The sequence below is a fragment of the Manis pentadactyla genome, chromosome 4 (assembly GCF_030020395.1).
Source record: "Manis pentadactyla isolate mManPen7 chromosome 4, mManPen7.hap1, whole genome shotgun sequence".
NCBI lineage: Eukaryota > Metazoa > Chordata > Mammalia > Pholidota > Manidae > Manis > Manis pentadactyla.
In genome coordinates, this window is record NC_080022.1 from 133,154,709 (window position 1) to 133,179,138 (window position 24,430).

The 24,430-nt window shown below is 41.7% G+C and overlaps 1 long non-coding RNA gene across 1 annotated transcript; it reads right to left on the reverse strand.

Moving 5' to 3' along the window:
* Window positions 1-11,234: 11,234 nt before the first annotated feature.
* Window positions 11,235-19,390, reverse strand: LOC130683442 (uncharacterized). The gene is made up of 3 exons (XR_008997164.1): window positions 19,128-19,390; window positions 11,463-11,570; window positions 11,235-11,370 (listed from the first exon to the last, which is right to left on the reverse strand). It is a non-coding gene; the product is annotated as an uncharacterized LOC130683442 (long non-coding RNA).
* Window positions 19,391-24,430: the final 5,040 nt, after the last annotated feature.

The window sequence follows — 24,430 nt, forward strand, 5'->3', positions numbered from 1 at the left end:
GTAGGCAAAAATCTCTTAGACATAAACATGAGTGACCTCTTCTTGAACATATCTCCCTGGGCAAGGAAAACAAAAGCAAAAATGAACAAGTGGGACTATATTAAGCTGAAAAGCTTCTGTACAGCAAAAGACACCATCAATAGAACAAAAAGGTATCCTACAGTATGGGAGAATATATTTGTAAATGACAGATCCGATAAAGGCTTGACATCCAAAATATATAAAGAGCTCACCCACCTCAACAAACAAAAAACAAATAACCCAATTAAAAAATGGGCAGAGGAACTGAACAGACAGTTCTCTAAAGAAGAAATTCAGATGGCCAACAGACACATGAAAAGATGCTCCACATCGCTTGTCATCAGAGAAATGCAAATTAAAACCACAATGAGATATCACCTCACACCAGTAAGGATGGCTACCATCCAGAAGACAAACAACAAATGTTGGCGAGGTTGTGGAGAACGGGAACCCTCCTACACTGTTGGTGGGAATGTAAATTAGTTCAACCATTGTGGAAAGCAGTATGAGGGTTCCTCAAAATGCTCAAAATAGACTTACCATTTGACCCAGGAATTCCACTCCTAGGAATTTACCCTAAAAATGCAGCACTCCAGTTTGAAAAAGACAGATGCACCCCTATGTTTATCGCAGCACTATTTACAATAGCCAAGAATTGGAAGCAACCTAAGTGTCCATCAGTAGATGAATGGATAAAGAAGATGTGGTACATATACACAATGGAATATTATTCAGCCATAAGAAGAAAACAAATCCTACCATTTGCAACAACATGGATGGAGCTAGAGGGTATTATGCTCAGTGATATAAGCAAAGCGGAGAAAGAGAAATACCAAATGATTTCACTCATCTGTGGAGTATAAGAACAAAGGAAAAACTGAAGGAAAAAAACAGCAGCAGAATCACAGAACACAAGAATGGACTAACAGGTACCAAAGGGAAAGGGACTGGGGAGGATGGGTGGGTAGGGAGGGATAAGGGGGGGAGAAGAAAGGGGGTATTATGATTAGCATGCATAATGTGGGGGGTGGGAGAAAGGGGAGGGCTGTACAACACAGAGAAGACAAGTAGTGATTCTACAACATTTTGCTATGCTCATGGACAGTGACTGAAATGGGGTAAGTGGGGGGGACTTGGTGTAGGGGAGAACCTAGTAAACATAATATTCTTCATGTAATTGTAGATTAATGATAACAAAAAAAAAAGAAAAGAGAAAGAAAAGGGGTTTACTCCCTGATAGGATAAAACTAACTGCAAATCAAGGATTAATGCATGCTTTACATATCCTTAATTTTGATCTTTCAAAGGGTGTCAGATGATCAGCTATGGAAGTACATTTTTCTGATAATATTCCTTTCTCTTAAAAAAAAAAGCAGTTCCTGTGTGGTGATCTCCAATAGGTTCTTCACAATGGTATAAAGGTCATATCAAAGTGTGGGCAAAGGGTTTGTTTGTGTTTATACAGAGGATCAAAGCCTAATTTGGCTACCCAGAAAACAAATTAAGATACGATATGAAGAAGAACTTCCAACATCAACATACTCTGGAAGAGTCATTCCAGAAGATGATCATCAAAAAACTTCAACAAAGATCCTGGCGCTGTTGCAGTTGTAGCTGCATTCATCCCACCGGTTCCTGGACTTGCCATTGGAATGAAGAAGGAGATATCTAAGCTGGCCTGTGCATACAGTAACACAACAAATTTGACTGGATCTATACTGTCAGAACTCAACCAAGAATTAGGAGAAGTGCAAGTTGCAGTGCTCCAAAATTGTGCAACTATAGACTATCTATTGTTAAAAGAACATATGGGATGTGAACAGTTCCCAGGAATGTGTTATTTTAATTTGTCTTATTTTTCTCAAACTATTCAAATTCAGTTAGACAATATCCATCATATCATTGATAAGTTTTCACAAATGCCTAGGGTACCTAACTGGTTTTCTTGGTTTCACTGGATATGGCTGGTAATTGTAGGTCTGCTTTTGTTATGTAGCTGTATTCCTATTATGTTAATGTGTGTGCGCAATTTAAATAGTAGCTTAAAACCTATACATGCTGAAGTTACTCTACAAGAAGATATGTCAAAGAAATAATCAATCTTCCCAGGTTTTCTTCCGCCTGCTACTTCTATAGCTTTTCTTCTTCCTTCCTAATTACAACCCTTAAATAGAATTCGTGCCTCATATCAAATTTACCGAGTATCATAATTCTTCCAAGTGGTAAAGATACCTCAAGACAAATGCTGGGCATAGAAGCCACAGGGCATAAAACTGCAAAGAAGTAAAAAGCTAACCTTTTCAAACAATAAGGCTTCTCTCTCACTTACCAACTTTATATTTCCCTGTATGGCCCCGGAAGATAACTGGTTAGCCAGAGACGGGTAAGATTCCTCAAGGGAGGAACAACCTAAGACAGGCACAGTCGCAGGGGGGCCATCGGGTGAGAAATTGGGGATCAACAGAGGTGAGGCTTAGAACCTCACCCCCCATGCATTGAGAGAAATCTTCTGCATCCGTGGATGTTTTGTTGCCCTTGTCTAGCTTGGATTAATACTTAGTCTATAGGCACAGACCTGATCATCTACATTTGCCCTCTTACAGCACTAAACTATGTTTTCTACCTTTATCTTGCATCTACCTACCACTTCAGCATTTTATTAAAATAATAATAATAATAATATAGTAATAAGGGAGAAATGTGGGATTCACATAAATCAAGTATAAAAATCAAACGAATAATCATATCTGACTTGATTGTTTATAGTTCATGATGTGTGATTAAAACTGGAAGTTTCTGTGATGACTGCCCTTGCACTGTTCACCATGTAAGAACTTATTCACTATGTAAGAACTTGTTCACCATGTAAGAACTTGTTCGTTATGCTTCAGAAGATTGGAGACTGTTGAGAATTAGGCTTGGGGTTGATTAATGATTGTGCATTGAGTCCCCTATACAGAATTTTATTGTTGCTAACAACCATTTGATCAATAACTATGAGAGATGCCCTCTCAAAAAAAAAAATACTGTGTCAGTTACTGTCCCAAACACTACAAATATCAGCTCCTCAAAAGCTCACAGCAGATCCTCCACTAGGGAACAAATAGACAAACCGAGGCCATCCTTATAAAGAGGACCACTCAGGAATACAGCTGACCCTTTAACAATGCAGGGTTTAGAGGCACCAACAGCCACCCTACACACATACGCACACAGTCCAAAAACCAAGTACAACTTTTGACTCCCCCAAACTTAAGTACTACTAGCCTACTGCTGACTGGAAGCCTCACTGATAACAGAAACAGCTGGTAAACATGTAGTTTGTATGTTCTATGTGTTACTTACCATATTTTTACAATAAAGTAAGCTAGAGAAAAGAATGTGTTTGTCAAATTCTCACAAGTCTACAACAAACTATCAAAATTAAAAGTCACCAACACATTATAATGATGAAAAAAAGCCAGATCCAAAGGCCACATGTATGATCCCATTTCTATGATGTTCTAGAAAAGCCCGCCCTATAGGGACAGTGCCGGTGGTTGGCAGCACCTGGGGATGAAGGGAGGGAGGGACACGAAAGTGCATGGGTGGGTGGGAGGGGAGTTTTGGTGACCAAACCATTCTGTAGCTTCTTTGTGGTGGTGGTTACATGATTAAATATGTTTGTGGAAACAGGCAGAACTGCATACTGAACACACTTTATTTTACTTAAATTGTGTCTTCCAACAAAAACAAACAAAACCCTTCACAGTTGCCTTACATCAGTCAGGGTCTACTCAGGGAGAGGGGAATGTACAGTACAGAGGACATTTAATACAGCGACTGGCGACACAGATGAGAACCTGAAGTGGAGGAGGGGTGAGACTCTAGAAGTGAGCAGATAGGGAGACCATGTCCATTGGAGGTGCTGCCAAAGCTAATGGGGAGAAATACCCAACAAGCTTCTCCCATGCTCCTAACCTCCGTATCTGCCAATGGCTAAATCTGGGCCGAAGACAGTGGGCAAGGGCGATGTCATCTGAGGGGCCAGTGCTCAGCCACGATCTGAGGGAACGGAGGCTCCAGGCTGATATGAAGCATGTGAGGGAGGGCCAATTAAGCCCCCACCTTACAGAGGAGGAAACTGAGGCCCAGGAGAACCCAGGGGCCCTGCCCACGGATTCAAGCCCTGAGCAGGTCTGATTCTCTGCCAAAGCCTGGCTGGAGAGCTGGCCGCCTTTTGCCCATGCCCCATGGTAGCTGAATGGCCGGGGACCATGGTGAATCTACGCAAAGCAGGCCCATCCCCAGGGGCAGGATGCTTCAGCAGCAGATTTCTTGTCCTCACAGGCTGCACAGCGGTTACCCACAAACTGAGTTGCAAACAAACATGTAGCAGATGTGTCGGTACTTGGTGGGGGGACACTTTAAACAGCTGTTACCCCAAAGGTCAGATTCCCCCCATCAAGCCTGCATCACACCTTGCACCTCCTATCTGAGGGCTGCTCCCTAATACCGCAGGCTTGACCTCTAGTGTTTGCAGAAACCCTTACACAGTCATGGGGAGCCAGATCTGGGGAGTCTCCCGCTTTCAATGTGTACTCCCTAAATTGTTATCATGCCAGTGACCAGCAGAGATCCTCTCCAGGCTGCTAGGCTGACACAGGCCCCACGCCACTGGGGACAGAGGTCACTGGCATTTGAGCCTTTGATCCACAGGAGTGGGCTAGACACATCAACCTTTGACCTCTATCCAGGCTTGGGTCCAAAATGGTCAAACTTTGAGCCCCAAAGTGTGCAATGTGGAGGTCATTACATTACCTCCCTTTCACTAAGGCTCCCATCAATATGCTGGTCGGGGAGCCCTGTGCAAACTGCTTTCTCTGCACTGCATTTGTTCAAAGACTAGGTATTGAGAACTTACCGGGTGCCTGGCACCCCTCTTAGCAATGAGGCCCAGCAGCAAGAGAAACAAAGACCTCTGTCCTCCAGTTGCTGATGTTCCAGTGGAGGAGACAGATGAAAAGCAGAATAAATAGGAACATGGTGTCATCTGTTAGAATGTGGTGAAACTTCTGGAAACAATGTCACCAAGAAGGCAGATGGGAAATGCGGGGAAAGAAGGGAACAGTGATTTTAGACCCAGTGTCACCTGAGAAAGTGACAATTGAGTAAAGACTTGAAGGAAGTGAGGAAGAGAGTCATGTAGATGTTTAGGTGAGACAGTGCAGGTGATGGAAGCACCAGTGCAAAGGCCCTGAGACTGGGGTGGGATTGACAGGCTCTGGTGAGAAAACCACAGAGTGCTAGAGGGGAAGGGTGGGAGGAGGTGAGGGCAGGTCCTCCAAGACTTTGTGGGCTGTACGAAGCCTTTGGCTTTTGCTGTAAGTAAAATGAGAAGCATGGAGGTTTCTGAGCAGGACATGCTAGACTCAGGTGTTTACAGGTGCCTTCTGTGAGTGGAGAAAGACTGTGGGGAGTGGGACGTAAGAAGAGAAGTCTGATCGTCCACACAGCTCAACTGGGGAGAGCTTGGGTGTGTCCCATTCTCTGATTAGGAGACTAAATTCCAAAAGAGCCAACCACTTGCCCAGGGACACCCAACGGTTTATTGGGTACTTTATGTGCTTGTCACCTCAGGAGCACAGAGATTGTGAGACCTAGGGGACCAAGGGAGAGCTTTGTTTCTCACAATACTCTCTCAACAGGACACTGAGCAAAGGAATTAACTCAAGAAACATGTGTTGAGACCCCATTGTGTTACAGGTCTTATGCTTGGAGCTGGGGCCACAGCAGGGGACAAGACAGGACAACATTTCTGCCCTGGGGGAGCTTATACTCTAAATGGGGACAACAAACAAAAAGCATAAACAACCAGAAAGATAAGATGTTTGAAGATAAATGCTGATTAAAAAAAACAGAACAGGAGAAGGGGGATCAGAAGCCAGGGATGGGGTTCACAATTTTATACAGGGTGGTCAGGACAGACTTCTTGGAGGAGGTGACATTTGAGCAAAGAATGGAAGGAGATGAGGGATTGAGCCACATGATATTCTGGGAAAAGGATGTTTCAGGCAGAAGGAACAATAGTGCAAAGGCCATGAGGTCGGTTCCACATAAATGAATGAGCCAACAAACAAAGCATGTGGCCATCAGTAAGGGTCCAGCCACCCCGGCCCCCAGCCGCTCTCCCCACATCTGGCTTTTGCAAATGCTGTTCCTTCAGCACAATTTTCTCCTCTGGACAAACTCCTGATGGACCCTCAAGCCTTAGCTCTCAGGTTACAGCTTCAGAGAAGTTGCCTTTGAGACCCTTGCTTGCCACAGTTAGGAGTTCTTCCTCTGGGCTCCCGCAGATGCTGTAGACCTCGCTCCTCTATCTGACCCCTCAGCCTTATGCACTGAACTGTGAGTATCATGAGTGTGTCTGTGGGATTTACCCCACTGGTACACAGTAAGTGCCTAATCATTAAGCAACTTAACGTGCCATTCATCTTACACCACATAAAATCTAAACTCCCTCGGCAGCCCGTGAGGGGCATCCCCCTTCCAGTTGGGGCTCCAGGTGGCTCGCGCAGACCGGCCCAGTTCAGGGGGCCAAGGTGGAGCAGACTGGGCAAACCACCACACACAGCTGACCTTGAGTCAGGCCTGGTCAGGCCTTGGGACCTGGAATAAAGCCGCCCCTTCCTGTGTAGCTGCACCCCAACAGAGGTGAGCATGGTGATGAGACAGGAGGTACAGCCCTGCAGCTCGGAGCAGAGAAGTGGCCCTAGCATCTCCAGCCCAGGGACGCCCTCCCCATCGCACAAGTCACTCTGAATCCGGAGCTGGGGACAGCCCACAAAGGCACATCCAGCCACCCTGGGGAGCACCCCGTCTCTCCCACTTCTCCTGCAGCACCTCTGCCTGTGCCGCCTGGCTCAGGCTCGGCCCACATGGGCCCATCTCACAGCAGTGGTTTTCCGATCCTTCTCCTTTGAGGGTTCTGAGTGGTTAACATCTACCGATCAGATGGACCCCACTGAATCTCTTCTTCATAGGCCAGATGTGTCTGTTAATGGTCAGCTGCCATCTCTGCCAGCTCCCTCCGTTCTGCATGAAGGCTGAAGAGGGGGCTTCGCATCTCCCTAAGCTCTCAGCAACCACCAGGTAAGCCAGCAAGTAACTTGTCCAAAGGCTTAAGACAAACTTCCTGGAAGGGGTCATCTGCCAGCACAGATGGGATATCAGGAGCCCTGCTTTGGGGGCTGGGGTTCAAGGTGTGGACTTACATATGAGTTAGCAATGCTTTAAGTCCTGTGAGGAGCTGGGTCCTAGCGGTCCCTAATACCCACTTCCCAGGGCTACAACCTGGCACCATTCTGTTGTGTGTGTACTGTGGCCCCTGCCTTAAACACGCAAACAGGGGACATTAGATAAAGCTCCACCACATGCCTCCTCCATCAGTGCTGTGTCCCCAGTGCCTGGCACAGGGCTGACACAGGGGAGATGCCCAGGAAACATCTGCTACATGAACAATGACTTTACCTGGCACCACTGACATATGAGGGCTTCCTTATGTGCAAATGCCACAGAACTGAGTCTTATGCCTTGGAAACACTAATCCCTGTCCCCCAACCATCATCAAACATTTCCCTGTCTTCAAACATCACTGCTTCCTGCTCTGACATCAGTGTCACTGATGCCTTGAGAGGTCCCCTGCCATGAAGCTGTGTCAGGGCCAGTCAGTCGCTTCCCCAGGGCTGTCAGTCAAACAGCTGTCAATCAAGGTTTCTCTTTTGTATCTCTGTAACACTTGCAACATCAATTCACAAGCCGAAAATATACAGACATCAGAGAACATACCACTCTCACAAATAAAGGATGCAGGAAACCTAAGGTACCCAAGGTGTCACCTTACCCAAAGTTGCTACCTTATCCATGTTTTACTCTGTAACATTAAAAAACACTTTTAATGTTTCCCTACTCATGATGGCAAAGCAGTCAAAGTGAGACTTCCCTCACTGCTGGGTGGCCTGTAGTTGGGGCAGGGATGTGAATGAATGACCTAACCAGAAGTCCCTGGGCTCACCCTAGGGCCCCCAGGGAAAATAAGAGTCACCACAGGGCCAGCATGAGCCATGAGGGTGGAAGGGCCAGATCAGAAAACCTTTCATGCCTGGAAGATTCCATCCAGGACTGAGAGTATTTCAATGATTCTTATACCTTGAAACCAAGGTAACTTTTTTTAAAAACCAGGTTTTTTAAATCACCAAAATGTGTAGAAAGTTATCAACTGCAACTTCCGTGGGAAGGAAGCACAGTGTTTAGAACCAGCCTTGCCTCTTCCCACTGTATGACCATGACGCTGAGAACCCATCAGCATCATCATTGGCAGATGGGAAGTGGTTCCTACTCCATGGGTTTTTTGCGGACCCAATGGGATGGTGCCCCAAGACTGTGCATGCGGGCAGGGCCTGGTATGTCAAAGGTGCCAACAGCACTACAGCAACTCCCCGGCAGGAACAGGAAGAATTGGTGGTGGCAAGGAGGCAGGTAGAACTGTGAAATGACAGTTCCTAAGCAGATTTCACATCCTGGAGTCAGGAGAGACTCAGTGTGAGAGTGAAGGAAATGGAAAACAGAAGGAAGCACAGGTCACTCTTCCATGGAAATGCTTAGCCCCGAGCTCTGCAAACACAGCTTCTCTGCAAGGTTCTGCTCCAACTGATGGGGCACGAAATTTAGCAGGAGCACGCGCGTTCCTGGAGGATGAAAGGTCTGCCCCAGCGGTGCCTGATGATGAAAGGCTTAGAACTGAACCCTTTGGGGCCTTGACAAGAGAAAGCTTATAAATGCAGTTGAGGCAGTTAGAAATTGGCATTAAGCAAACAGAAGAGTAAATAACCTAGCTAAGTATACATGACTATACATATTAAACATGAAACTATTTACGTGTGTGTGCGTGCGTGTGTGTGTGTGTATGTGTGTGTGTGTGTGTAAACCAACTGTGAATACCAAGGAGGTTAGGGTCTCTCAGAGAGAAAGCAAAAAACAATAGAAATAAGTTAGAGTATCTGAATGCAGTACCTGAATGCAGGTAGCTTTGGAAATAAGATTGTTTTTCCTACTGTAAAAGTGTAGAAAGTCAGGTTTTATGATTTCTCAATGAAGAAGTAAGAAACATTCAAGTTAGCTTAAGACTACCACTTTGATACATAGTCCTCCTCCCACATCTTTGCTTTGTTTTAGGAAGTTTTGAACAATTGCGTGTGCTGATTTCCTTTCCGCTTTTTAAAAGAAAAGCTTTTCCCCTGCATTACTAATCTTTAGAACCAACATAGTTTTTAGATTTTACATGCCATAAAATTTATCTGTTAAACTGTGCAACTTATAATTTTTAGTACATTCACAGCACTATGTAACCATGGCCACTATCTAAATCCAGAATATTTTATCACCTCCCAAAAAAACCCTATTCCATGAGCAATCACTCCCCATTTCCCCAGCTTCCAGCCCCTTGGCAACCACCAAGATATTATCTGCCTCTATATATTTGCATATTCTAAATCTTCCGTATACTGTGACATGCAGACTTTTTTATTTGGCTTCTTTCACTCAGCACAGTGTTCTCAACATTAATCCACATTGTAGCACATGTCAGAACTTCATTCCTTTTCATGGCTGAATAATATTCCACTGTATGGACAGAACATGTTTTGTTTATCTGTTTATCAAGAGCCAGCATTTTAGACTGCTGTGTAACATCCCCTACCGTTTTATGGGTGGTTTTCAAGTGGGGTTAACTGGCTGGACCTGCTGCCCATCCATGTTTTCTTGTCTTTCATTGTCTGCATCTTCTTTCCCATCCCTCCCATGTGTGTCCCTCATACACAGTGTGAGGACAGAGCCAGGGTCACCAGAAGGCCCTGCTTTTTAATACTAAAGGCTAGTCATCCACAGAACTTTGTGCTTCATAAAAAATAACTTGTATTGCCCTTATTTTCTAAAGAGAATTTGTATACCTGGTAGATGATACAAAAAAGAAAGGAGAGGAAAGCAAAGAAAAATCAGTCACTATAACCCTGCTACCCAGGGACACATGCTGTTTGCATTTTGATGGACTTTTCTAGCAGTTTTTAATTCAAACATATTTTGACATAAGCAGGGCCACACTGTTGATGCTGCTTTATATCCTGCTTCTTGTTTTTTTGTTGTTTTTTAAATTTTTTATTAAGGTATTATTAATATACACTCTTATGAAGGTTTCACATGAAAAAACAATGTGGTTGCTACATTTACCCATATTATCAATTCCCCACCCATACCCCATTGCAGTCACTGTCCATCAGTGTAGTAAGATGCCACAGATTCACTATTTGCCTTCTCTGCGCTACACCGTTTTCCCCCTGACTCACCCCACACCATGTGCACTAAACAATACCCCTCAATCCCCTTCTCCCTCCCCACCTGCCCTCCCACACCCCTCCCCTTTGGTAACCACTAGTCTCTTCTTGGAGTCTCTGAGTCTGCTGCTGTTTTGTTCCTTCAGTTTTGCTTTGGTGTTATAATCCACAAATGAGGGAAATCATTTGGCACTTGTCTTTCTCCACCTGGCTGATTTCACTGAGCATAATATCCTCCAGCTCCATCCATGTTCATGCAAATAATAGGATTTCTTTCTTTCTTATGGCTGAGTAGTATTCCATTGTGTACATGTACCTCATCTTCTTTATCCATTCATCTACTGATGGACACTTAAGTTGCTTCCATATCTTGGCTGTTGTAAATAGTGCTGCTATAAACATAGGGGTACATATGTCTTTTTTAATCTGAGAACTTGTATTCTTTGGGTAAATTCAAAAGAGTGGGATTCTGGGTCAAATGGTATTTCTATTTTTAGTTTTTTGAGGGACCTCCATATTGCTTTCCACAATGGTTGAACTAGCTTACATTCCCACCAGCAGTGTAGGAGGGTTCCCCTTTCTCCGCATTCTCGCCAGCATTTGTTGTTAGTCGTTTCGATGCTGGCCATCCTTACTGGTGTGAGGTGATATCTCACTGTGGTTTTGATTTGCATTTCCCTGATGATTAGTGATGTGGAGCATCTTTTCATGTGCCTGTTGGCCATCTGAATTTCTTCTTTGGAGAAGTGTCTCTTTATATCCTCCACCCATTTTTTAATTGGGTTATTTGCTTTTTGGGTGGTGAGATGCTTGAGTTCTTTATATATTTTGGATGTTAACCCCTTGTTGGATATGTCATTTACAAATATATTCTCCCATTCCGTAGGATGCCTTTTTGTTCTGTTGATGGTGTTCTTTGCCATACACAGCTTTTCAGTTTGATGTAGTCCCATGTTTTCATTTTTGCTTTTGTTTCCCTTGCCTGAGGAGATGCATTCAGGAAGAAGTTGCTAATGTTTATATTCACCAATGACCACCAATAAGCAGAAGTAATATGTGCAACTACCAGCTTACCTGCTTAAAAAGAATTCACTTGTCCTGGACTTTCTCTCTTCCCACACTCACATAGGCTGCATTGTGAAAGTGGTAACCAGCTGCAACTATGCACATGAAGACCACACCCTGGGAGAATACAGAACCACAAGATAGAAGGAAGGTGGGTCTTGGATGATCTCAAAGGAACAGAATCATCTACTCATCTAAGAAATCTACTTACCTTCAAGCTGTTACATGAGAAAAAAATTTCTATCTAGCATGACCCATTGTATTTTGGGTCTCTGCATACTCACTGTTCTATCCAGTGGCATCCATAATTATTCTTGACTGAGGCATATAATTTATGCATGTGATACAATGCACCCATCTGGAGTGTCCAGTGTGGTGAGTTTTTAGTAGCGTTTACGCCCTGTAACCACCACCATCCGCCCAAGATTCAGAGCATTTCCATCATCCAAAACACTCCCTGGTGCCCCCTGTATGGTCCACACTCTCCTCCCCGTCCCCAGACACCCCCTGATCTGTTTTCTGTCACTGTAGCTCAAACTCACCTCTTCTGTAATTATATATAAATGGACTCATGCAGTGTGTCCAACTGCTTTCACTCAATGTAATGCTGTGGAGATACACCCATGCTGGTGAGTTTATCAGCATCTGTTCTTTTTTTATTATATTCTGTTGTGTGGATGGATCACAGTTGGCCCAGGCATGTGTTGATAGATATTCAACTTTTTGCTGGTGTTTGGCTATTACAAATAAAGCTGCTATGAATGGTCACATAAAAGCCTTTGTGTAGACTTGTGTTTTCATTTTTCCTGGGTAAATACCCAAGAGTGGAATTGCTGGGTCATTGGGTGAGTGTACGTTTAACTCCATAAGAAGCTGCCAGGCTGGGCATGTCACACTCCAGCCTCGCCAGCCCTTGATACCTTCTTTCTGATGATAACCATTCTAGTGGGGTGTGGTGATGTCTCACTGGGGTTTTCATTTGCCTTTCCCCGATGGTTAATGATGTCATACAAATGTACAGGGATGAGTGAGTGCTAAAGAAATAAAAGGCTGCCCAGAGAAGAAATAGCCAAGAGTCAGGATGTAGACAGGCAACATGGCACTACAGCAGCTCAGAGAGCACAAGGGTGTGACCGCATGTCTTTGGGGAATAGATGGTGAATAGAAATTGACATTCCTTATATAGAGCTGGACCTTATCTAGGACCACACCCTGGGGAATGGATATCAGGGAACTTTGTCTAGCAGCCCAGGAAGGTCACAGGGAAGCTTGTCTCGTCTCTGTACGTTAAAAAAAAAACTTCTTTTATAATATCCTGTGTGGGCTAGGATGTGGGCATATACATTGCTGTAATCTGTTGGGAGGACAAAGTTGTATTAATCATGTTTGTATTCATATTATGAAAATATTTTGAAATCTAAATATGCATGCTTATATTTATTTGAAAAGTTTTTGGAAATGTGGAGCAGAAACTAAAAGTAATCTGAGCAAAATGATGATGATGATAAATGGGAAATAATGCAAGATCAAGCATCAAATGAGTCTCTCACAGAACCCAGGGCCAGTCTTCACAAAGCCATCAGAGCCCCATAGATCCTTACTGGCTACGCACTGACTTCATCCTTCTACCTCTGCATCCATCCATTTACTCATGTTCACATGTTCACTAAGCATCTACCACGTGATGGCAGAGTGCAGAGTGCCAGGCTTGGCTATGTGAGACCTGGCTCTGCTTCTTGCTGACTGCACGCTCTTGGGCAAGGTATTTAAACCCTCTGAGTCTCTCCGTTTTCTCATCTGTAAAATGGGAAAAATCAGGGACCTTGAATACAGGGCCGGTGTGAGGAAATGAGATAATACACATGTAGTGCCTGGCACACAGTAAGCATGCAATAAGTGTTATTTATTATTGTTCTTATAACCACTCCCATATTCATTGCAGCGTTATTCACAATAGTCACAATATGGAAACCATCCAAGCGTCCATTGGTAGATGAATGGACTGAAAAAAATGTGAAGGCAAATAAGTGGCCAGAAACTTAGTGACAGTAGCACTGAGCTGTAAATTTGTCCTGGAAACTTTAAAAAAAATGATTCCCTGTAATGTCATTTTTGGAGGCTGCAAAATCAATGGATGGGTGTTAGCCTGGAAATCCAGGTAAATGGGGAGTAGGCATGTGACATAAAACAGACTCGGAAGCCATGAGTATAGAAGTGACGGTGCAAAGGGCTGGCTGGCTGAGCTCCCTCAGGGAGCATGGGGAGAAAGAGAAGAGGCAGGACAGGCAAATGGGGACGGACGGGATAGAGAAGCAACCGAGGACAGCCATAGGCCGAGCGCGACAGAGCAGAATTGCCAAAGCCACGGACCAGAGGAGTTCCGCGGTGGCAGCACCTCCAAGGCCACATGGTAAAGACGGTCAAGGAAATGAAGGCTGAAAATTAGCCATGGGCTTGAGCAAACCTGCGGTCACTAGTGGTCTTGGCCGAAACAATTTGAGAGGCAATTTGAATGGTGGGGTTTCCAGGCAAGCAGCAAGGGATTCAGAGTGAACGAAGAGATACCGGAAGTGGAACTGCAAAGTGCAGACACCTCTCACCACAGTTGGCTGGAAAAATGGAGTAATTGTGCCTGAATCCTGCAGGGCTGTTATGACAATGAAAATGCTCTTTTTCTAAAGGACTTTTTATAAATTGAGGCATCATTTATCTCCAGTCAAATTCACACTTCATTATGTGCCGTTCTACAAGGTTTGAGAAATGCACACAATCATGGGACTGTCACAAAACCAAAAACCCAACAGTTCCATTTCCCCAAGCAGTGTCCTCCTGACCCTTTGTAATGAACCCCTTCCCAAACCTTCAGCCCAAGGCAGTCATGTTCTATTTCCTGTCCCTGTACTCATCAGTTATAAAATATACAGAGTAATAAAAGTGCCCATTGTGGTAGATAGATACTGGTTTCAGTTTGTTTGTTTTTTTTTGGTATCATTAATATACACTTACATGAGCAACATTGTGGCTACTAGATTCCCCCCATTGTCAAGTCCCCACCACATACCCCGTTACAGTCACTGTCCATCAGCATAGTAAGATGGTAGAGAGTCACTGCTTGTCTTCAGATAGATACTGTTTTTAACTGTGCAACACTCATGACCCCCTTTCTTTCTGGTAACAACAGCCTGATTTTCCTTTGGAAAACCACCCACCCCACTTACATTGCTCATTCCATGTAGCTAGAACAAGGCTGATCGCATCTGTAGCTCCTGGACAAGCTCACCCCTCAGGAGGACCCCATCCCCTAGCTTCTGAGATTGGTTCAAGGGTAGGAACCTGACCCAAGCTGAGCTAATCTGATAATGCCAGGATTTGGGCTGGAGCCAGCAGAAAAGAGAGGAGCATTTTCCATCAGTATAGATAAACTTAAAAAAAAAAAAAAAGGCAGCCCGGAATGATTAGGGTCCATGATGCCCTTCATGAGCGGTTAGCCTGCCTGAGAATGAAATTTCAGTGGCAAAAGAGAGATGGTATCTGACAACATACATCAAGCACCTGAATCCAATGTGCCTGAAGCTAAATCTACTCCCTGAACTTTTCAGAAATACAAGCCTATTAATCCCATGGTCATTGCTGCTGTTGTTGAAGGTGAAATGATTGATTCTCTGACTTGGGCATCTCACCCATCCATCTTCCAAGGCCAACCACTGTTAACATTTGGCATTTTTCTCTTTTTCTAGCTTGCACCAGTATTTGAGCTTCTTATATATTTGCACCCACACTATATCCCTATCTATGCAGAGCTATAGGTTGTATTCATTGGTTTTTGCAGCAATAATGCCGCCTAACACACGGTCTCAAAATTCTTTTCCTTGTTTACAGGTCTGGAAGAGAGCAGGTCTTGTGACAGATTCAGATTTTCTCTTAGTACTACCATGCAAGGAAGTCTGGGAAATGTAGTCCTTAGCTGGGGAGCCATATGATTAGGAAAAGGAAGGATGGATTTTGTAGGACCCACCCCCTTCCAACTCCAGCCAACAATATAAATTTTATCAGGAAAGAAAATGGAAGTGAAGATAAATTATTCCAATTCCAGCTAATACAACTCAGCAATACTGTTTCAGTTATGCCATAGCTGGCTTCTGGCTTCCCTGTCCATGCAGATATGTTTGGTCATGTCAAGATGTGCACAATTTTTCATTTTTTAGGACCCAAGTTTCTTATTTTCCTTTATTGTTTAATACTTTCGTCCTAAGGTCATATGACTGTTTTCTTTAAGATTCCCTCCTTCCTCCCTCTACCCAGGGTCCTAAGAAACTACATTTCCCAATGTCCCTTGTCCAAGAAGGTTGGCCAATGGGAAGCAGTGGTAGAAGACTGGGGGGCGGGACAAGAGAGAAGATGGGGTACATCTCTTCTTTCCCTCTGGTCTCGTGGCTTCTGCAAAGCAGCAGTGGTGTCTCCTCCATGCTTCCAGATCATCCCCTTGCTTTGTCCGAGCTCCAGCTGGGCGATCCACATGGCTCTATCTCCCACAGAACAGCCTTGTTTCTGGGTTCAGGTAACGCAGATAAGCATGTTACCAGCTGAGGATGAAACAAGGTGATGTTCTGCCTTTTTGCTTCAGCTCTCATACAGAGATGCCCAGAGCATGGAGACTGAAGTGGACAGTGCCACATGCAAGAAGCTCTGGCTCTGGGCTCTGTTGGATGGAGTTGGACTGGAATGGCCTCAGGAAGGTCAAACTTAACACTTGTGAGCCTCATTTTCTCTTTTTTAAAATGAACAAAATCGAATCTACCAGGATGAGTTGATTTTAGAATTTAAGATTATAGTCTATGGGATAAATAGGTGGATGGATGGATGATGGATGGATGAATGGATGAATGGATGGATGGAAATGTCCTATGAGCAATGATTCAGAATTCAATGAGTGAATTCCTAGGTCATAACTACCATATATAACAAAATCATTTATACTTCACAGTATTATGATGACTGCGTTAATGCACATAACTTCTTAGAAGTAAATGCAGCATAAGCATTGTTGTAAGCATTAAGTGAGGCATATTAAGTTGTATCTCCTAGAAGCAGAACCTGCATTGATCACATATGGGATTGGCCAGATGTGTAGGGGAATTAACATCCCCTTGAGCAACCTTCATCCAGTGATAAGGATGGGAATGCCCAAGTGCCCTCACCCCTTGGTGCAATAACTCTGAGGTACGTGTTCTACACTGTCTCCCAAAGTTTCCAGTGGAATCAGCCCTCAGTGGCAACTTGCTCATTTACACACCTGTATGGGTGTCCTTTCTTTCCTTACTAATGCATCCCGGGTCCACTTCTCAAATAAACTACTTTCCCTTGAAACCAGGTCTCAGGCTCTGATTCTAGGATATTTATCTTAATTATTTATTATCGTGCTAAAGCCTAAAGTTTTGAGTTTTGAGCACCCTAATTTGCTATTCCACCCAGAAATCTGGCTGCCAAAAAAAGTGACTCAGGTGAGGAAGTTGACTTATTTTTCCTCATAAAGACTCCAAAAGAAGAAACAGTGTTGAATTTCAGCACCAATAGCAAATATAATAAAATCCCTCCTGGGGTTTACTTTTTCCAACATAGAATCTCAATGATAAAAGGTGACTTTAAACTGGCACGTGTAGGTTAAATATTTCCAGAGTATGGTCTTGAGGGGCTGTAAAAGTGCAAATCCCTTCTTTGGTTCTTAAGGGAGATGGTAACATACTGGCTTCAGGCTTGGCTGGATCCAGGTGTTCAAACTGTTTTAGGAATATGTCTCCATTCTCAGCCCTGCTTTTATCTGTTGTTGTCTCCTTTAGCTGTCAGGCTGTCCCTGCAGAAGGCTTATCAATGAAGACAAAACTCCTGGGATTAAGTCTCATTGGCTTTTCATGAGATATGTGCTCATCATTGAACTATGGACAAAGAGATAAAATATACTGATTGACCAGTCTTGGTCATATGCTCAGTTCCAAAGTTGGCCCTTCTCAAATCACGTGGATGAGAATGGCACAATGATTCCCCAGAGGAAAGCTAGAAGATGTTGCCAGAATTTTCTAAATGGATCTTGGAGAGCAAATACCCACCCAACAGATACCCACTATGCCTACACTAAGAAGTCATGAAGGCTTACTAAAACATAGTGTTTATAAATTAAAAATAGAAATTTACTATAATTTGCTGAGCACCCTAATTTGCTATTCCACCCTGGCTCCCAAGGATCATACACATACATGTCCACCTATAGTAGGAATTTCCATAATTTCCTGAAGGAATATTTTGTCTCAGTGTCATCTTGAGAAGACCATGGTTTTCAAATCTTTTTTTTTTTTTTGCTTACCTAATGATAAATTACTGTGGGTTTTGCTCGTTACTATCAATTTAGTTTGTTGTGGGTTGTTTGGCAAATCCTACAGTATTTAATAACACTCATTTGCATCAGCAGTATTTTTGGCCTATGATTTTTTCAATAAGCATGTATGCATTGAGGGGAAACAGGAATCACTTATATTTGTATTGCTAAAGAGATATATCTCCAATTCCACTTTTAGGATGTTTTTAGGGGATGACATTCCATTTTTATTACTCAATTGTTTTCCACTGAAAAGTGGAACTCACGAGGTCTTGATTCCCTCCTAATTGTATTGGGAACACACAAAAAATGTTAGAGCTGATGGCTCAGAGGACTTTTTATATACCAGTTTTAATACACCAGAAAGTTTATGTAGTAGAGTACATATTTGAAAAACTGTCTTATATTATACAGCTTGATCTAGAAAAGGGCTGGCAAACTCCTGTAAAGGACCAGATAATGAATCATTTGTTTTTTCAGGATAGCTAGTCTGTGTCCCAACTCTGGCCTTGTAGCACAAAAACAGCCCTAGACGGTATGTACATGAATTGGTGCGGCTGTGTGCCAATAAAACTTTAACTACAAAAACAGGCAGCCAGCAAATGTTGCTAGTGGGCCATAGTTTGCCAATCCATGGTCTAGGAATTTGGGCTTCTTTCTGTTGAACCCTTGAGGCTGTTGCAGGTGTGAATGTCATCCCAGTTTAGATACCTAAGAGATATAACTATTTTTGTAACAATTATATTGCTAGTTCCAAACCCCCATTTATGAGGTGGTGGAAACTTTATATCAGCCTATTTGGGGTGTTCTTCTCCATGGTGGGTTGTTTTTCCTTGGTGCCCTACTGCTACATCTTAAAGTTTCCTGGGGTTTGGATGGTGCCTAGGATGGATGGGGGGAGAAAGGAGGATCAGACAAGTTGCCAAGTCATTGTCTCTCCACGATGGTCCAGCTGAGGGATTCCTCCTCATCGTGGTTTTTTATTTCTGGCTGCTGTAGGTTGAACTGTATCCTCAAAAAAGATACGTTTAAGTCCTCACCTCAGGACCTCATAATATGACAGTATAGTCTTTGCAGATATGATGAATCAAGAAGAGGCCATACTGGAGTAGGATGGGCTCTACTTTCACAGCTGCAAGTCAAAGAGCATGAAGGTTAAGAACCATCCTTTCCCAAATCCATTAGAGATATCCTCTAATGCCCAGATGGTAAGAGAGGGTTTTATTGAACATTTGAACAAGATACTCAGCAGAGACCCAGGAAAACAATGGCTCAAGTAAGAAATAAGTTTAATTATTTCTCACCTCAGAATCCAGAAGTGGGAGGTGGCCCAACACAGCCAAATGGTTCCACTGTACATGATAATCAAGGGACACAGTCCCTCTGACTCACTGTTCCACGGTCTTGGTAGTATGTGTTCATCTACATGCCCAGCCTGGCTTCTCACCATGTCTTTATTCCAGCCATCATGAAGGGGGAAAGAGAGAAAGCAGAGCAAGCATTTCCTCTTGAGAATGCAGCATATATATATTTTTGTTGTTGCTGTTGATTACTTCAAAAACCTTATTCTTCCCTTTTGATGATCGGTTTCTGAGGAGCCATTCAAAAGGTCATAATATCACACTCTGAAGAAACAGCTAAGTGATCGAGAAAATGCCACCTCTTGAAACGGACGTAGCGGTAGGAACAGATGAGAGACTAAGGATTGAGTATCATATGATAGAGATTAAAGGGCTGTGCTCAGCGATAAAGAGAATAATATCAGAACATGTGAAAAATAGCAGGCATTTGAGAGAGATAACAGAAATGTGCCAGCCTGATGGGGCACAAAATCGGGTGGCTGAAGTAAACGCGAAATAAGGGAAATCCTCACAGCAAGCCGAAGAAATGGAAAAGAAATAAAGATAGAAGAGAGACCTAGAGAGCAGTCCAGTAGATACAATCTATGCCTGATAAGATCTGAAACAGGCAAAACAAATGTAGCTGAAATGATAAAGAACTAATTGAAGAAAATTGTCCAGAGTTGAAGAGCAAACTAGATCTGCAAGTAGAAAAAGCTCAAAGATACTTTTTTTTAAGTTCAATGAAAAGAAAGCAACACCTAGACATTCCTGGTGACATTTTTTAATTGGAAGAATGAAAAAAAATTCTGCAACTTTCCAGAGAAAGCAAGTTTATCTATAAAGGGGCAAAAGTCAGGCTGACTTCAGATTTCTCTCTTGCAACTCTAAATGCCAGAAGACAGTGTAATAAGATCTTCAGTTTTAAGGGAAAATAATTTTGAACCAATATTTATATATCTTGCCAAGTTATGTCTGTATGAAGGCAACTGGAAGACATTCACAGATATGCCCATCCTTGAAAGCTTTACTAAATATTTACTGCAGCCAAGAAAGAATGTGAATTAAAGTAACTAAATAGTAGGGAAGTGAATGTATGAAAAAATTAGTGGTAAGCATTAAAACTAGTTAAACAGTATTGAGATTAAATTGTTATAGGTAGTTATAAAACTAAATGCAAAAACAGATTTTTAAGATGGGTCTACAATTTCATTTGTTTTAAACTGAAAAGACATGCTAAATGTTCAATATATAGAGCAATGAATACTGGGGGTTTTTTTGGCATGTATTGTAGATATGCATGTTCTTAGCTAAACATAAATAAAAGGGCTTTGTCACTGGAAAGGACACATTCCAAATGTTAATCTGACAAAATGGGAAACCAGCTGGTACAGTTTTATTACTCCTCTTTTTAATTGTAAAGGAGAAAAAAGTTACCGGTTCGTAATGTAATACTAGCACCATAAAAAGAAAATTTCCAAATCACTGGTTGGGGAAACAGTGGATTAAAACCTTGTTTTATGTATACATCTTGCCTAAGGAAAATCAATAGTTACTGCTGGTGTAATAGTTCATTATAAGTAAATTTGATATTGAGGTTACAGATGAAAACAGAATAAATATTCCAATTGGATTATAGCTAAAGTGGTGAAAAACCAATAAAAACAGCAAGGAGGTATTAAAACTAGCATAGGATAAATTGACAGAGGTTCAGATTAGTTACCACACTTATAAACAGGTTAAATATTACTATTAAAAATAATTCAGATTGGATCAAAAATCGCTCTGTAACCATGGATACTCTCATTTGTATTACACAAGTATAAGAGTTTAAAGATAATGGAAACATAAGTCATAGAAACAGAAGTAGGCAGAAACATTTTTATTAGAACTCAGGCTACTACAAATTATAAAACACACAGTACAGGATGTTTAAGAGGTTTTATGTGGTGAATAACATGGCATTCAGAATGTAAAATGCTTGATAATCTTGATGTGTGGTGGTTTTACTGATGTATGCATATGTTTAAAAAATTGGAATTTAAAATTAGTCTGTTTTATATACTTAAAATGAATAGAGTAGTTCTTCAATTAAAAAGAATACATATTGCAAATACTGTGCTAGATTCTGAGTTAAATACTTGGTCTTTAGTAAATCAAGTAAGTGAAAAGTTGAAATAAAGATAGCTAAATAGTTAATGAAAAAAAATAGAAAGCAGCATATGTTTCATGTATTGTTTCCACTTGTATTCTATTGACCTAGACCTTGGTCACATGGCCTTATGTAGCTGCAAGGGAAGCTGTCCTGCCAAAACTCAAGGAAGTTCTATTACCAAAAGTAGGAAAGGGAGAGAGACTCCTGGGACAGATAACAATGTCTGCCACAGAGAGCAGGGGATAACAAACAGCATGTTGCAATTTATTCACATTTGTTTTTACTAAGAGTAAAATAATACTAGCTAATATTTACAGATGACAAGCCAGGCACTATGCTAAGTACTTTACTTGTATGAACTCATTTAGTCCTCAACTCTGTGAGGTAGTTACTATCATTAATCTCATTTATAAATGGAAAAATAAAGACACAAGATGACAAAACGATGTGACCAGTGACAAACAACTAGTAAGTGGTCCAGCTGGAGTTTTAAAACTATTTAAGTTTTATTGGAATATAGTTAATATGCAATATTATACTGGTTTCAGATGTACTAGTTGATATGCAATATTATACTGGTTTCAGATGTACAGCATAGTGATTCAACAATTACAAACATGACTAAATGCTCACCATGGTAAGTGTAGTTAACCCTTATTACCATACAGATATATTGTAATATTAGTGGTTATATTATATGCTTACTTCCATTTCTGTGATTAATTTTTTGTATAATTTGAAGTTTGTATCTCTTTATCCCCTTCACCTATTTCACCCCCACCCCTATGGTAAACAAACAGACAAAAGTCTTAAGGAAATCCATTTCCAAAAGGTGACTTCACATTATTTAGGGGAATGCTAAGGACATTCCTAGGACTGTGATCAAGAAAGCTGGCAAGACAACTGATTTCCAATTTAGCACAAAGAAGGCAAACTGTTATTGAATACAGAACAAAACCCTCTCTGTTTCATCTCTAAAGACAAACACTTTGAGAGAACATAATCCATTTGCCCTGGGATAGTTATAGCAATTTCAATCTATGGGTTTAATCTTTCTGCCAGATATGGGCTCTGTTGCTAACCCCTTTGGCTAAAAATCTTCAGGATCCAGAGAAGATTCCTTTCTGGTCCCTAACATACAGATGTTGAGAGCTAATATTTGTCCCCTGGGAGCTTTGGCAGGGAATAATCTGGGAATGGCTCTTTTTGCCACCAAACTAATCTGGGAAATAAGATCATTAAAGGCTAATAGCAGCTGTTAGGTACTTAGCAAATGTAGTTAATCAGCCTCCCACACATGAGGAAGTCTTCTAAATAAACCACTACTGCTAAGTCCCATGGTGACTACAGTACTAACCTTTCTCTTCTGACCAGGTCATTAGAAGATCCTGGGTAATAGCCTTGGCCGAATAGCAGGGGAAGTGATATATCACAGCCTGTGGTATGTTCACAAGCTGAGTGGCAGGACCAAAAGTTGAAGGAGCTTCTGGTCTGAGAAATATCACAGTAAAAATGAAGCAAAACTCGTATTTTCAAAATTGGCACAGCTAATATGCTATTAGAGGTCAGCGTTAAGCCAAGATAGTGGTTACTCTCAGGAGTGTAGTGGTCAGAAGGGGCTTCTGGATACTGGTAATGTTCTGTTTTTTGATCTGAGTACTGGTTATGCATACTAAATACACACTGTGCTGTAATTCACACTCTGAATTCTCACTGAGCCTTATTCCTGTGATTTGTACACTGTTCTGTATGTTGTACTTTCACCAAAGTTTTATGTTCTGCAGAAGTCAATACTAGCCTTCCTCATCTGCCCCCTCAGACCATAAAAAAAAAGTGTGGTACTCCAGTGTGGTACTGACATATTATTAGATAGACTGACCAATGAAACAGAACCGAGGTCTATAAACAGACCCCAATACACATGTAGCAGTTTACACAATGTCAAGGTGGCTTTTCGAGTTGATAAAAAAATACATGGATTATTTAATAGATGGTGTTGGGATAACTGGGTAGCCAGTGGAACAAAAATGAGTTCAGCTCTACTTTGTATCTTACACCAGAACACATTCCAGATGGGTGAAGATTTAAATTTTTAACACAAAATGACAATTAGTAAAAGAAACCCTGAAAGGACACTTCTCATAACTAAAGTGGAGAAAGGTCTTTTTAAGCACAATATAAAAATAATCCCAAAAAACATAAAAGGAAAGACCGATTGATGAAACCACATGGACTTAAAAAATATATGGTACAATCCAAGATATATAAAGTAACAGAAATCACAGGAAAATATTTCTATTTCATAATACATACAGATGGCTGATACACACATACACACACACACACACACACTGGTATAAAGCTACTTTTTCATAAGGTACAAACTGCCACTTTTAACATGAGTGAGTCGAGGATGTAATCTACAGCATGGTGACTATAGTTGACAATATTGTACATTTGGAAGTTGCTTAGAGAGTGGATCTTAAAAGTTGTCACCACAAGGAAAAAGTTTGTAACTATTTGTGGTGATGGATGTTAACTAAATTTATTGTGGCGATCATTCTGCAATATATACATACATCAAATCTTTATGTGGTATACCTAAAATTAATGCAATGTTGTACATCAAGTAGATCTCAATTTTTTAATAAAGCTCCTTCAGATCAGTAAAAATACCAATGTCACGGAAATCTAGACATAAATGTATACTAATAGTTCACTGAAAAGGAATAAAAGCAACTCAAACACATGAAAAGATCCTCAACCTTACTCATCATGGGTGAAATAAAAGTAATGCTACAAAGATATTATTCCTATAGTATCGACAGACATAAAAATGTCTTAAAATACACTGTGCTGTCAAGAGCATGGGGAAGCAGGCACTCTTCAAATTGCTAGAGAGAAACTCTTAAACTTGGTGAAACCATACAGATAAGTGTACTTGACAGGCACTATCAGCATTAGAGACGTACATACCATTTGCTCCAGTAACTTTACCTATACAGATATATCTTACAAGTATATTAGAGCATAAGTAAAATTATACATACACGGTTATAAATTTCAATCTTGTTTGAAATAAAAAATGAAAAAAAAACCCCAAACACTTATT